The sequence below is a fragment of the Petromyzon marinus genome, chromosome 54 (assembly GCF_048934315.1).
Source record: "Petromyzon marinus isolate PM22_M1 ecotype Great Lakes invasive population chromosome 54, UKy_Petmar_22M1.pri1.0, whole genome shotgun sequence".
NCBI lineage: Eukaryota > Metazoa > Chordata > Hyperoartia > Petromyzontiformes > Petromyzontidae > Petromyzon > Petromyzon marinus.
Genome location: NC_133720.1, coordinates 8,424,408 through 8,436,018, shown reverse-complemented (window position 1 = coordinate 8,436,018; position 11,611 = coordinate 8,424,408).

Here is an 11,611-nt window from a genome sequence, read left to right as displayed (position 1 = left end):
AGCTTTACAGGCCGGCCGCGATGAAGCATACACAACACGGGGGGATGAGACCTTCAGCCAGTACCCAGCGGCAGAGTAAACAGTGGGGTGGGAGGGAAAAACCCCTAGGCAAATAAGAGTTGACTTAAGTTGGAGGGAGTAAGGGGATTAACGATGAGCCAATGGCGAGGAACGCAGGCACAGAGACAATGGGAGGGGGGGGGGAATGACGCGACCCCCCCACCCCCCCCCCCCCCCCAATGTCCAGAGCGCTCAAAGCGCCCGCAAAGAGGATTCGATTGGATGCTCAGGATGACGTGATATGACCCGGGGATTAACGGGCTTTGGGAACCTAAGGGAGGAAGGAGGGAAAATTGGATCAGAGTTCTTCTGGAGCGGCGGGAGAGACCAGCCGTCCTCAGCGGCCGCCCGACGCATGCAGGATGGAGCTGGAAACGATCGGTCAGAAAAAAGTCCCCAAGGCGAGCATCTTCACCAGCCCCATTGGGCAGCTGAAGAGGTGAGTAGGTACGGGAAGGGGGGCCAATTCAGTCAGCTCGAGCTTGGAGGATAGACGCGCTCTGCGACGGCTAGGTGATAGGAGGTTAGGTGCTGCCCGAAGGGTGCTGGCTGGAGGGGGCCATAAACAGGGGTTCACTATTCGCTCCGGGAATAAACCCTTAGCACAGACTGACGTTGTGACGCGTGGTGCGTGTGTGTGTGAAGAGCGGTGGGACAGTGATCGGCACACGACGGTGTGTGGGTGACTTTAATAAGTATATGCACGACGCGCGCGCACATACAAATAGAGGGAGGCTTGACCCGCCGCGAGTGTAGCGCGCAGAGATTAATTAATTGATTTCGAGCGGTCGCCTTGTTGACACAACGGCTTAGTGGAAATTATTAACTAAACCCCACACAGCTGCGAGTCAAAAAATTACGTAATCCACGCGGTTAGGATGTGCGAGGAGGGGGAGGAGGTGATTGACCCCCGCCCCCCAATGACGGGTGGGGGGGGAGGGCATCGGCCCCCACCTAACGGGGAGTGAAGGGGGGGGGCATCAGCCCCCACCAAGTAGACGTAGCCCCCCCCCCCCGCTCGTGGTGAAGGAGGGGGAGATCAGCTCCCACCTAGTGGGGAGGGGGGCATTAGCCCCCACACCTTCCCTTTTCACCTCCCTTTTCAAAAACCCCGTCTCGGGTCGTCTTTCCTGCGCGGCCAATCGGGTCCCTACCTTTCGATTTTTCAACCGATGCCCCGCCCCCCCCTGGCGTGCCGCGGCCGGTGGTGGTTTTTAACAATCCGGGCGGGGATGCATAGCGGGACGGGCAGCTGCCCCGCCCCCTACCTGGCAGGTGGCTCTCACTGGCTTCACCACCCGTTGTTGATGCGCTCGTTCCACTCCTCATGCTCCGCCTCCCCCCCGTTGCTTACTGTTTTGCTCTCCCCATGGCCCCATTCCCCTGTGTTCAGTGTGTTCTCATTGCGGTTTGCCCGGGGATCTTCGTCATGCCCATACAATTCTAAGCCAATTCACGGGGACCGCGATGTAATTCGACCTGGGAGGGGTTGGCCAATCTCCTGGCACTGGGAAACCGTGGGACATCCCCACGAGGGGGCCCTCGGCTTAAAACCCAGGGTGCGAGGTGACCCCCTCACGAGGCCCTACGTTGGGGTATGTGTGTGTGTTTAGAGGGGGTGTGCGTGCGTTCGTGTGGGCGGGTTGCGAGGGGACAGCAGCGCTGGCAGAGTGGCTCCGTTGCTGTGGCACCACAGTATTGTAGTGGGATGTTAGGTGGGTAAAGTGTAGTGGCGTATAGTATAGTGTACAGTAGTGTAAGAAATGTTATAGTGTGGTGTATGTATGTTAAACTTCTTTCGCACCGTGCATAGCCAACCGTGCTAATCGGAAGTGCAGGGGAAAGACAACAAACTAAATTCAAAAAGCAGTTCTAACGAAATGAGTTTGCAGTCTAGATTTAAAAGTGCATAGCTCTAGTTGCTTCCGCATATCGGAAGGAAGAGCGTTCCAGATGGCTGCAGAAGCGCATCTCAAAGCACCACTGGATGCGGTGACCATCTTCGTTCGATGACTAGCTGGTTTATGCTCCTTGACGAGATAAGTAAGGTATTGTGATTCATTCGTGCCAAGCACTTTATGTGTAATGAGTACAACCTTATAATGAATTCGTTCAGCAACCGGAAGCCAATGCAGCTCTGCGAGCACTGGATGGACGTCGTCAGACCTAGCAGTACCCGTCACGACACGTACAAAATATATATTTTTTCACACTGCAGCTTGGTAATGTTTTTTCCAGACATCAATACTATGCTACACGCCACCATGTTGGCTATGTCATGACTCAATAGTGATTGAATGTGTCGTAGAGCCCTGATATGTAAATTGCAGGATCACTCCATTTTTAATGTGATGATAAAACGACAATCTGGTCAAGTATGTTCCAAGGTTCTTTAGATGAGTAGAAAAATTGATACACAGTTTTAATTTGCCTGTGTGCCAACCAACAAAACCACCAATTTTCCGCGATTAAGCAGCGTCTTGTTTCTTTAAAACCACGTGCACCGTTATGAAATCTCGTGTAGGATAGCTCCACGAAACAAAATTGTTTCGCTGTTCGGTTCGCAAGTACGAGCGAACGTTCACAAATCGGATGTTTAAACAACATCTTATGGCCATTCATAAGTGTGGATGTTTGTAATTCGGATGTTTGTAAGTCGGGGAGTGCCTTGTTTCACCTCTTGAATCTATTATCCCCTCTTTCTGTGTTCCTCAGAATTTCTTGACTGATACCCAAATAGTCTCCTTTCCTTCATTTGCCCCTGGACCATTCCTCTCGTATCTCCTCCTGTCTGGCTGCTATCCAGTCCTAGATGGTGCGTCACTCTCTCTACATCCTTTCAAAACATCAATCATTTTCCATCCTTTCATCCTCCCATCCAAACCATCTTCCCTCCTCTCTCTCCTGTTTTCTCAATCCTCAAACGTTGATGTCACCTTTGACTCTTCCCTCACTTTTTCCATCCACAGCTCCACTACTACTAGCATCTGTTGCTTTCATTTATTAAACTAGAAAATCAGGGGAGGAGGGGAGGAAGGCGGGGAGAGGCAAGAAGACCTCACCCAAGGAGTTTGTACCTGGTGATGTGTGGGAGAGATGTATATGTGATTGTGTGTGCATGGTTGTGGGGACCGGTAGCACAGTGGTTAGCGGACTATGCTATCAAGCTGGCGACCCGAGTGATGACTATCTGATGACTATCTGAACCGGTCCTGGGCCTCCCCTAGGTCGACTCAGCCTCAAATGAGTACTTGGTTTGGTTTGTAAAAATCGCCACGAGGGAGACAAACGCGACCGGGATTGGTTTTGCTACCCACCCCGTCATTCCGTGTCGGCCTTCATAGGTGCTAACGGCACTTGCCCCAAAAGTCGCTTGAGGCAATACAGGGGATATTTGTCTTGTATACAGAGTAAAGCCTATCGTCTACCTAGCGAGCTGACTCGTGCACCACACCCACATCCAACACACACCACCAATTGGTCCGGCGGGTTACAGAAGGATTCAGCAACAGTGACAGTGAGTTTTTCGGAACGGCGTGTGTTTTCAGTGTGCGGGGAGAGGGGAGGGATTTAAAGTAGGGATTGCTACACATAAGTCACGTGATTTAACGGAGACTTGAGCTGGTTAATGAGTTTATAAATAATGTTTAATGTACAAAATCTTGCTTCATGTACAAATAATATATACACAAATAAATAACATGCGCACAGTTTAACACGTAGGCTTTCGCGACCAATATTAATAATAAAGGTGTTTTGGGTTCGATCGCGTAAATATAAATGCGTCGTTAATGTAATCGGTAGAAATTGTTTTTATTTTAATTTCAATAGATTTCCGATTAGTATTGGCTAGTAATGAGACTAAAATAACACCAAAACATGTTAAAGACTCGCAAACACAACTAGTTGCAGAACATGCTTGCCAACAAGGAGATAACACTGATTTTTATACAAATTTGTTTTTGTGTGAAACTAATATTACTGGCCACTATTGAGATAATCTATTGAAATTGAGATAATTTTTGTTTTTACCGTCCTGATAGTTACAGGCTCAGTGCTGCTGGAAGCGTATTAATACACCGTTTAATTGCATACCTTTGCAGGTTACTCAACCAATAATATGTACTGCATATTCTCAGATTAACATAATCCACTAATTTATTAGATTACATGCACTCCCCTCTGATCTTCACACTTGATATGCTCATGGTGATTAGATCACCTTACTCTTTTTAAGACCGGAAACAGGAAGACTTCACAATTCTGGGAAACGCCTGATGAAGTTGTAATCACCAGCGAAACATAATTAAATTGTAAATGTGGGTTTACTCTCAAACACCCTGGTGTGCTGAAGTAGTAACTAATTGGCACGTTTGGTTTAAGTTACAAACCTTACTAATTGGTTGTGTCAGGTGGTGGGTTAAACGACCCATTAATATTTACGTGATCTAACCCATAAAAACCTTTATGATTGTACAAATAGTATATATGTGTTGTGGGTGTAAACTGGGAGGGAGATTTCTCACTTGGAGGCAACGCGGTTATTGATATACTGTAACAATAACAATAGCGATAGCCATAACACTCAGGGCTATCGCTCCTGGAACATTACGGGGTACGGCGCCGTTACCCGATAACCTAGGAAAGGTACAGCCTCCCTTCTAGCGGGCCCTACAGACTCCGGGCTACGCTCTCCTGGGTCCCGACCTAGCCAGGATACAGGTCTCACTGCTGGTCCACTACAACCCGGCTCTTCCAAGAGCCTCGGTTGAGGGTCCCAGGGTGCTGGCCTATTCTTCAGACGTCTTCGGGTCTTGAGGAGATGAACACTGCCGGTCACGTTGAGAGGGCCGGCTTTTATACACAAGTTGATGCTTACCCCGCCCCTAACCACACCTTCCCCAAAACCTTCCAGAAGTTTCTGGAAGGGTCTAGAATTAACCGTTGGCCCCTAGCCCCCACCCCTTGGGGGTCTGGGGTCTCTACCTCCGGTCACGGAGTACATGGGGTGGGGGGGGGTTACCCCCGGTCAACCACCACACCTCCCGCTCACTCTCTCGGCCGCCCCCTATCGGCCGGTGAGGGTGGTGACCATAAGAAGACCCACAGTGCCTTGATATGGCGTAACATCTGCAATAATACAAAAACAAATAATCTTTACAGATCATAGAAATAATACAAATTGAGTGCAAGATCCACGCTGGATCAGTCAACTACTCCACCCCATGACAATCCAAACCCAGGACCTCGCTCAATCGAGCAGTCAATTAAACCATCTGTCACACATACACAAGTGTTTATGGAAATGACCCCTACAGAACGGCCAATTGCCCTCAATATTTCTTTACAGCACTTTGCCAATCCACTGCTGGATGAAGGCCACCCCATGGAATGTCGGTAATGGACTCTCTTGGACTGTACCTGCTGACACTGCATTGTCACTTGAGTGATGGAGATGCTGTGACGTCATCGTTGGCCGTGCAGAGGTCGGTGGACCATTGCAATTGGGACACTCTGGTGCTGAGGTTGTGGGGATGAGAGACTTGTGGGCTGCCAGGATGGTGATGGGAGACTTTGGTGATGGCGTAAAGGCATTTTCTGGCACCTCCAGCAAGGCACAGGGAGGCTCCAGGACCTTAGACAAGGGGATGGGAATCTGGTGCTATAGGCATAGGGATGCGAGACTAGGGCTGCCTCGGTGGTGAAGGGAGACTTTGGTGTGGGTGGTAAGGAGGACCCCGTAACCTCAAGCCAGGCACAGAACTTGTCCAGGTCCTCGGGCAAGGGGGTGGGAATCTCAGTGCTACGGGCGTGGGGATGGGAGACTGGAGTTGCCTCCATGGTTAAGGGATATTTTTGTGGTATGGATGAGGAAGACCCCGGGGCTTCAAGCCAGGCACATAATTTAGGCCAGGTCCTCGGGCAATGGGATGGGAGAATTTGTTGCCACAGAGAAGAGACACCGGAGTGTCGAGCAATTCACATGAGTACTCCAGGACCTCGGAAAAGGATATGAGGCACTCTGGTGCCAAGAGCGCGCGGAAAGAAGACTTCGGGTCCACAGGTGCGGGGATGGAAAACTCCGGGGCTTCAGGGAGGAGATTGGTAGGTCTTGCTTAGACCAGCCAGGGCCCACACTGGTCCAGCCCGAGTCCACCATTAGGGAGCTCTTAAAAAATTACGGAATCTAGGTAACAACACGGAGGTGCAATGAGGGGGACAGCATCAGCGCTGTGCCCACTCGCCAATGTCGTTCATCATCATCATCTTCATATTCTTAGCTCTTTCGGTAAAGTCACGTTGAAGGAAAACAATAAAATAATAAAATATATATGAAACAATAAAAATTCTCACGACGTTTCGACCATAACACAAACGGTCGTCATCAGGTGTGAAAAAAACAACGGCAAAAATCATCATCATCGTCAACCTACGATCATTCGGATCAATTTCAATGACAGAGAGAAAGGGGAGCGCACGGACCGGGGAACCAGTGCTGCCCAGAGACATTCTCATGACGGTTAAATAAAGTGGGCTTGGGCAAGACACGTGTCTATAACGGCATGGCGTGACTCGTGGTTATATATTAATTTAATTGATAACGATTCAATCCTAATTCAATCATCGTCGGTATTTAATCATTATTTTCAAGAATCATCTGTTACCATTCACAAAAAATATAATTTGGCCATTATATTACGTTGTTCAGTGAAACATTAATTTTTTTATGAATAGTGAATCCATTTATTTCACAAAACAATTTTTAAATCACAATCGACATCAAAATAGTATTCATTTAGCGTAATAATTTTTGATAAAATCCGGTGAAGTCAAAGTGGTGTCTTATGAACGTGAGTGCTGCTTCTGCTGCTGTTAACTCGGTGAAGCTCAGGGATGGTCGAGGATTCGTCTGTATGCACAGCCGCTGGGCACTCACGTCTGGATTGCGAGCCCCCTGGTCGAACGTGGGGGACTGAGGAGCCTCCGGTAGAATACTGAGGAATTAGGAGCCCCTAGATCGAAGGAAGTAAAGTAAGGAGCTACTGCGTTGGAGGAGGGAAAGTAAGCTGCCTCCTTGTCGAGCGAAGGGAGGTAAGGAACTCCTGGGTAGGAAGGAGGGTAGATATCCCCGGGTAGTACATGTGGGGATACAGATCCCCCAGGTGGAACGACAGGGGGTGGATATCCCCCAGGTTGTACGATGGGGGAGTATGGAGCCCCGAGGTCGAACGACGGGGGGTAGATATATCCCCTGGATTGTACGAAGGGGAGTACGGAGCCCCCGAGAGCAATCCGTATGGAGGCTCCATGATCAATCTTTCCAAAGTGCGCATCTGTGAAGAGGAACAAAGCAACAAGAATTACCTTTAATCACCCAGCGCCTATGACCTAAATTATCTGAGTTCAATTCCCGGTCACGGCTAACATCAGGAGCGAGTGATATCGAATGGTCCTGCTCCCACCGCCTTCATCCAGAAGTGGATTGATGAAGGATGATTAAGGGCAGCGAGTTACTTCTTTGTAATGATCTACAAAGAAGAAACACTTTCAGCGTTACTGTAGAGGATACAAGTGTAGTGTATTAGAACGACACTACTGTGTTTGCTTGGTATGGGGGCTGTAGGCGGGTGTCACGGAGGTCGTTTCAGGCCGTGACACTCTGCGTGAATCCAACAGGACACGTGACCGGATAAAGGGGGGGCAGGCGCCCAAGGGGGGTCATGTGGTTGTGGGCACAGGCCTTCCCGAAGGACCGGGAAGGGGGGGCGTGGCCTGGGGCAGACCCAGCCACGCCGGAGTGGTTATAAGCGGGCTGTGGACGCAGAGCTGGGCTTTTCTGCTGGTTCTACTCTGGGATGAAGACAACATCTACGATCTTCGGACCAGGCAGCGTGTTGAGCTGTCTTGGCCCGGTAATGTAGTATCCCCGTGTGCTAGCCAAGTTAGGAACGGTGGTCACCACCTTATGTATAGTATTCTCGTTGGTTATCGTTGTTCATAAATAGTGTTGCCTCCAGGTTAGTGTGCGCCTCAATCTAATCCACTACACAAGTAAGAACATGAATACGCAGACAATTTGTCTCACCCCTATATTTGCCTCTCCATGTAAAAAAATAATATTTTTACACATCCCAGCAGCCACATTTTTCCCATCAGCACTGCTTGAATTCAAACAAACTGGACCGGTTTCAATGCAAGTGTCTCATCAGTCTGGCTTCCTCGACTCAGTACTGGGGACATGCCAGATGCTATATGAAAGGACCCTCCCTCTTAGATATGGGTCCGAGTTTGATGCAACATAATCATTTGCATCATAGACAAGAAATGTCTCGACATATATTCTGATAATATATCAGTGTAGCGCCCTCAAGTGTTAACTTGGAGTGCAACTGCCACTATCATATGAATAAACCTCACGCTCTATTCATATGATAGTGTGGTGTAATGGATTGATGTAATGCAGTGTGATTGGGTGAGGTGATCGTATTTAGGTGAAAGCGTGGTTTGGCGTGATTATACAGTGTGATAGGTAGTGTGATGGTGTGGTATGATGTTGTGGTGTGTTGGGGATGTGTGATGGTGTGGCGTATGTGGGTGGTGTGGTGTATTTGGGTGGTGTGGAATTATGATGGCGTGGCTCTAGGGTGTGGCGTTTGACGAGGTGAAAGTTGAGAATCACTGGTGGGACTGGAAGCTTCATTATGCTAATTTACCAGCTATTAAAGGGGCCACTAGGGACCAGCAACGAACAACCAGTAACCAGTCACCAGCACCAGCCATCAGCCACCAGCAAGAGGGTCTGGTCCACTGTTGGAGTGTAAAGGAACCACACCGAGTGGGGTAAGATGGCCAAATCTGCTGTTGGAGTGTGGAAGAACCAGACCGAGTGGGAGCAAGAGGGTCTAATCACCTGCGGGAGTGTGGAAGAACCACGCCATTGTAGGGCAAGATGGCCTGATCTGCTGTTGGAGTGTGGAGGAACCACACCAAGTGGGGGCAAGAGGGCCTGATCCACTGCGGGAGTGTGGAGGAACGACGCCGAGTGGGGCAAGAGGGCCTGATATACTCCTGGAGTATGGAGGAACCATCCCGAATGGGGCAAAAGGGCCTGATCTACTGCTGGAATGTGGAGGAACGACACCGAGTAGGGCAAGAGGGCCTGATGCACTGCGGGAGTGTGGAAGAACGACGCCGAGTGGGGCAAGAGGGCCTGATCTACTGCTGGACCTTTAAAGAAACCACGCCTAGTGGGGCTAGAGGGCCTGATCTACTGCTGGAATGTGGAGGAACGACACCGAGTGGGGCAAGAGGGCCTGACCTACTACTGGAGTGTGGAGTGTTGTATATATAGGCCTTTTTCCAAAATTGATATTAAGAATAATTCTGCCTATATATATATATTTTTAATAATAATAATAATCAATTGCGGTGTCGCTTGGGGCAAAAAGGGGGTGATGTGAATCCCCTCCCCTCAAACAGCAGCTGCCTTTCACACTCATGACCAGGCAAGGAAGTAGCCATAAAAGGTGCAAAAACGAGGACGGGGGGGGGGTGCTAATGAGACTCTGGGGAAATCTCTACACGGCTTCAAAGGCCGCCTCAAAAACGTACAGACAACAGGCGCCACGAGGACAACAGGCAACTGGTTTTTTTTCGTTTCTTTTAATACAACGGTAAAAGTTCGGAACTTATTGACAAGAATAAGTCGACATCATAGTCTGCCAACACACTCACCCAGATTAAAAACCAGACTGCAGTCCAGATTGGTGGCCTTGCATTATTACTTACCTTATTTTACTCTCATTCATCTCACATATTGTTTCTTATTGTGTCTTGCTATCTACGTGACTTTACCAAAAGAACCAAGGAATATGAATTCCAGCAGTCAAGAAAGCTTAAGTGAAAACTTAGTTACATCTCCAACCTCAGGATATCAAAATATAACTCGAGTATAAACAGCACGGATCCCTGGATACAGACGGGGAACAAAGTTTAATAAAACCCTAGGAATATACGTGATAATAACGATGATAAATCACTAATCTTGGGAAACATAAACCAAATAACAATTATGAAGTATTAGACCGAGGGTCATCCAGAACAGATACAAGGCGAAATAGGTCAATCACATATGACCAAGATAAAATGTATCCCATAGAGAGAGCCTCCCTACTGCCTTTGCCTCCCAGCAGCACGTGCAGATTGTGCATGCATAGGGCACCTCCCTTGAAAATCAAACACCATGAAGGAATTCCAAACCACGATGGAAGTACTGTAAACACTGCTCCAAACATACATTGAGTCCCTTACAGAGTCAAAACTGCAAAAGTGGTACGGTATCAAGCTATAAGAGGTAAAATAATATTTTAACTTCCAAACGGTACAAAAGAACACGACTTAAAAGGCCACAGCACCCCTCTTTGTGAGAGACAAGATAATGCAACACCCAGCCCGAGGGAAGAGGTGGGGGGGGAATGCAACCAGGCAAAAGGAACCCCTCTCTCCTTCCAGATTAATTATTACAGAAGTTGAAAAAACTAGGAAAACACCTAGGGGCAATTTGGAGCATCTGTTTTCCACTGATGAAAAGGTGGCTTGAGGAGGGGAACAGGAACCAGGCTTTAGGGTGAGACTTAACAGATTGCTTAATAAATCAGAACATACACACACACACGTACACCGGACAAACAACTACCCCCACAGCAAAGAGCGAAATCAAAGGAATTACGGTCCTTTGTGAGAAGGCGAGCCGAGGGGAGCTAATTTCAGATATAATCAGAGACACGACACACACAACTCAGTACTGCGAGCGGCAGGCTCCGGGAATCTTCCCCCATGACAGGCACATCTATAGGGAGCTGCATCGACAGAAGCCACGAGTCGCGGAGTTCGTCTTTTGTTTTTCGTTTTTTATTGTTTCTTTCACCATTGAGAGCATAACCAGCACAGCCCTGAAGTAATGGCGGGTGTCCGTGTGAAGCTGGTAGCTGTACGATCAAAGAGAGAGAGCAAGAGAGAAAGAGAGAGAAAGAGTGACGAGCAACGATAAGCAATCAACCTGGAGAAAGGGCGGAAAGCGCCAAGCATCGACCAAGCGAGCATCACAGAGGACCAGCCACAGCGGACGAGCTGTGAGCGCAATCGTGCACCGCCAGAGAGCATGGAGAAGAAGAGAGCGCGCAACCAGCGCAACCAGCTCCACCGAGCAAGGGTGTCTGCCACCAGCGAACGAGCTGCGAGCGCATCGTGCATCAACAGAGAGCACAAGCAGGAGAGAGCGTGCAACCAGCGCCACTGGGCGGGGGTGTCAACGGCCAGCGGATGAGCTGCGAGCGCGATCGAGCACCTTCAAAGACAAGCGTCGTGCCGACTCAGCTCATCCAGCAGTGGACAAGCAGCTGCAGCTGACGCCGAGAGGGAGAACCGTGTGTATGACACTTCCACACTCACACACCCACAACGCATCGCCCAGCAGGGAACAAACACATTTTTGGTACAAGAAACGCCACCTCGGCGTCTACTTAATGCAAAAAGTTGAGCAAGGAGACAA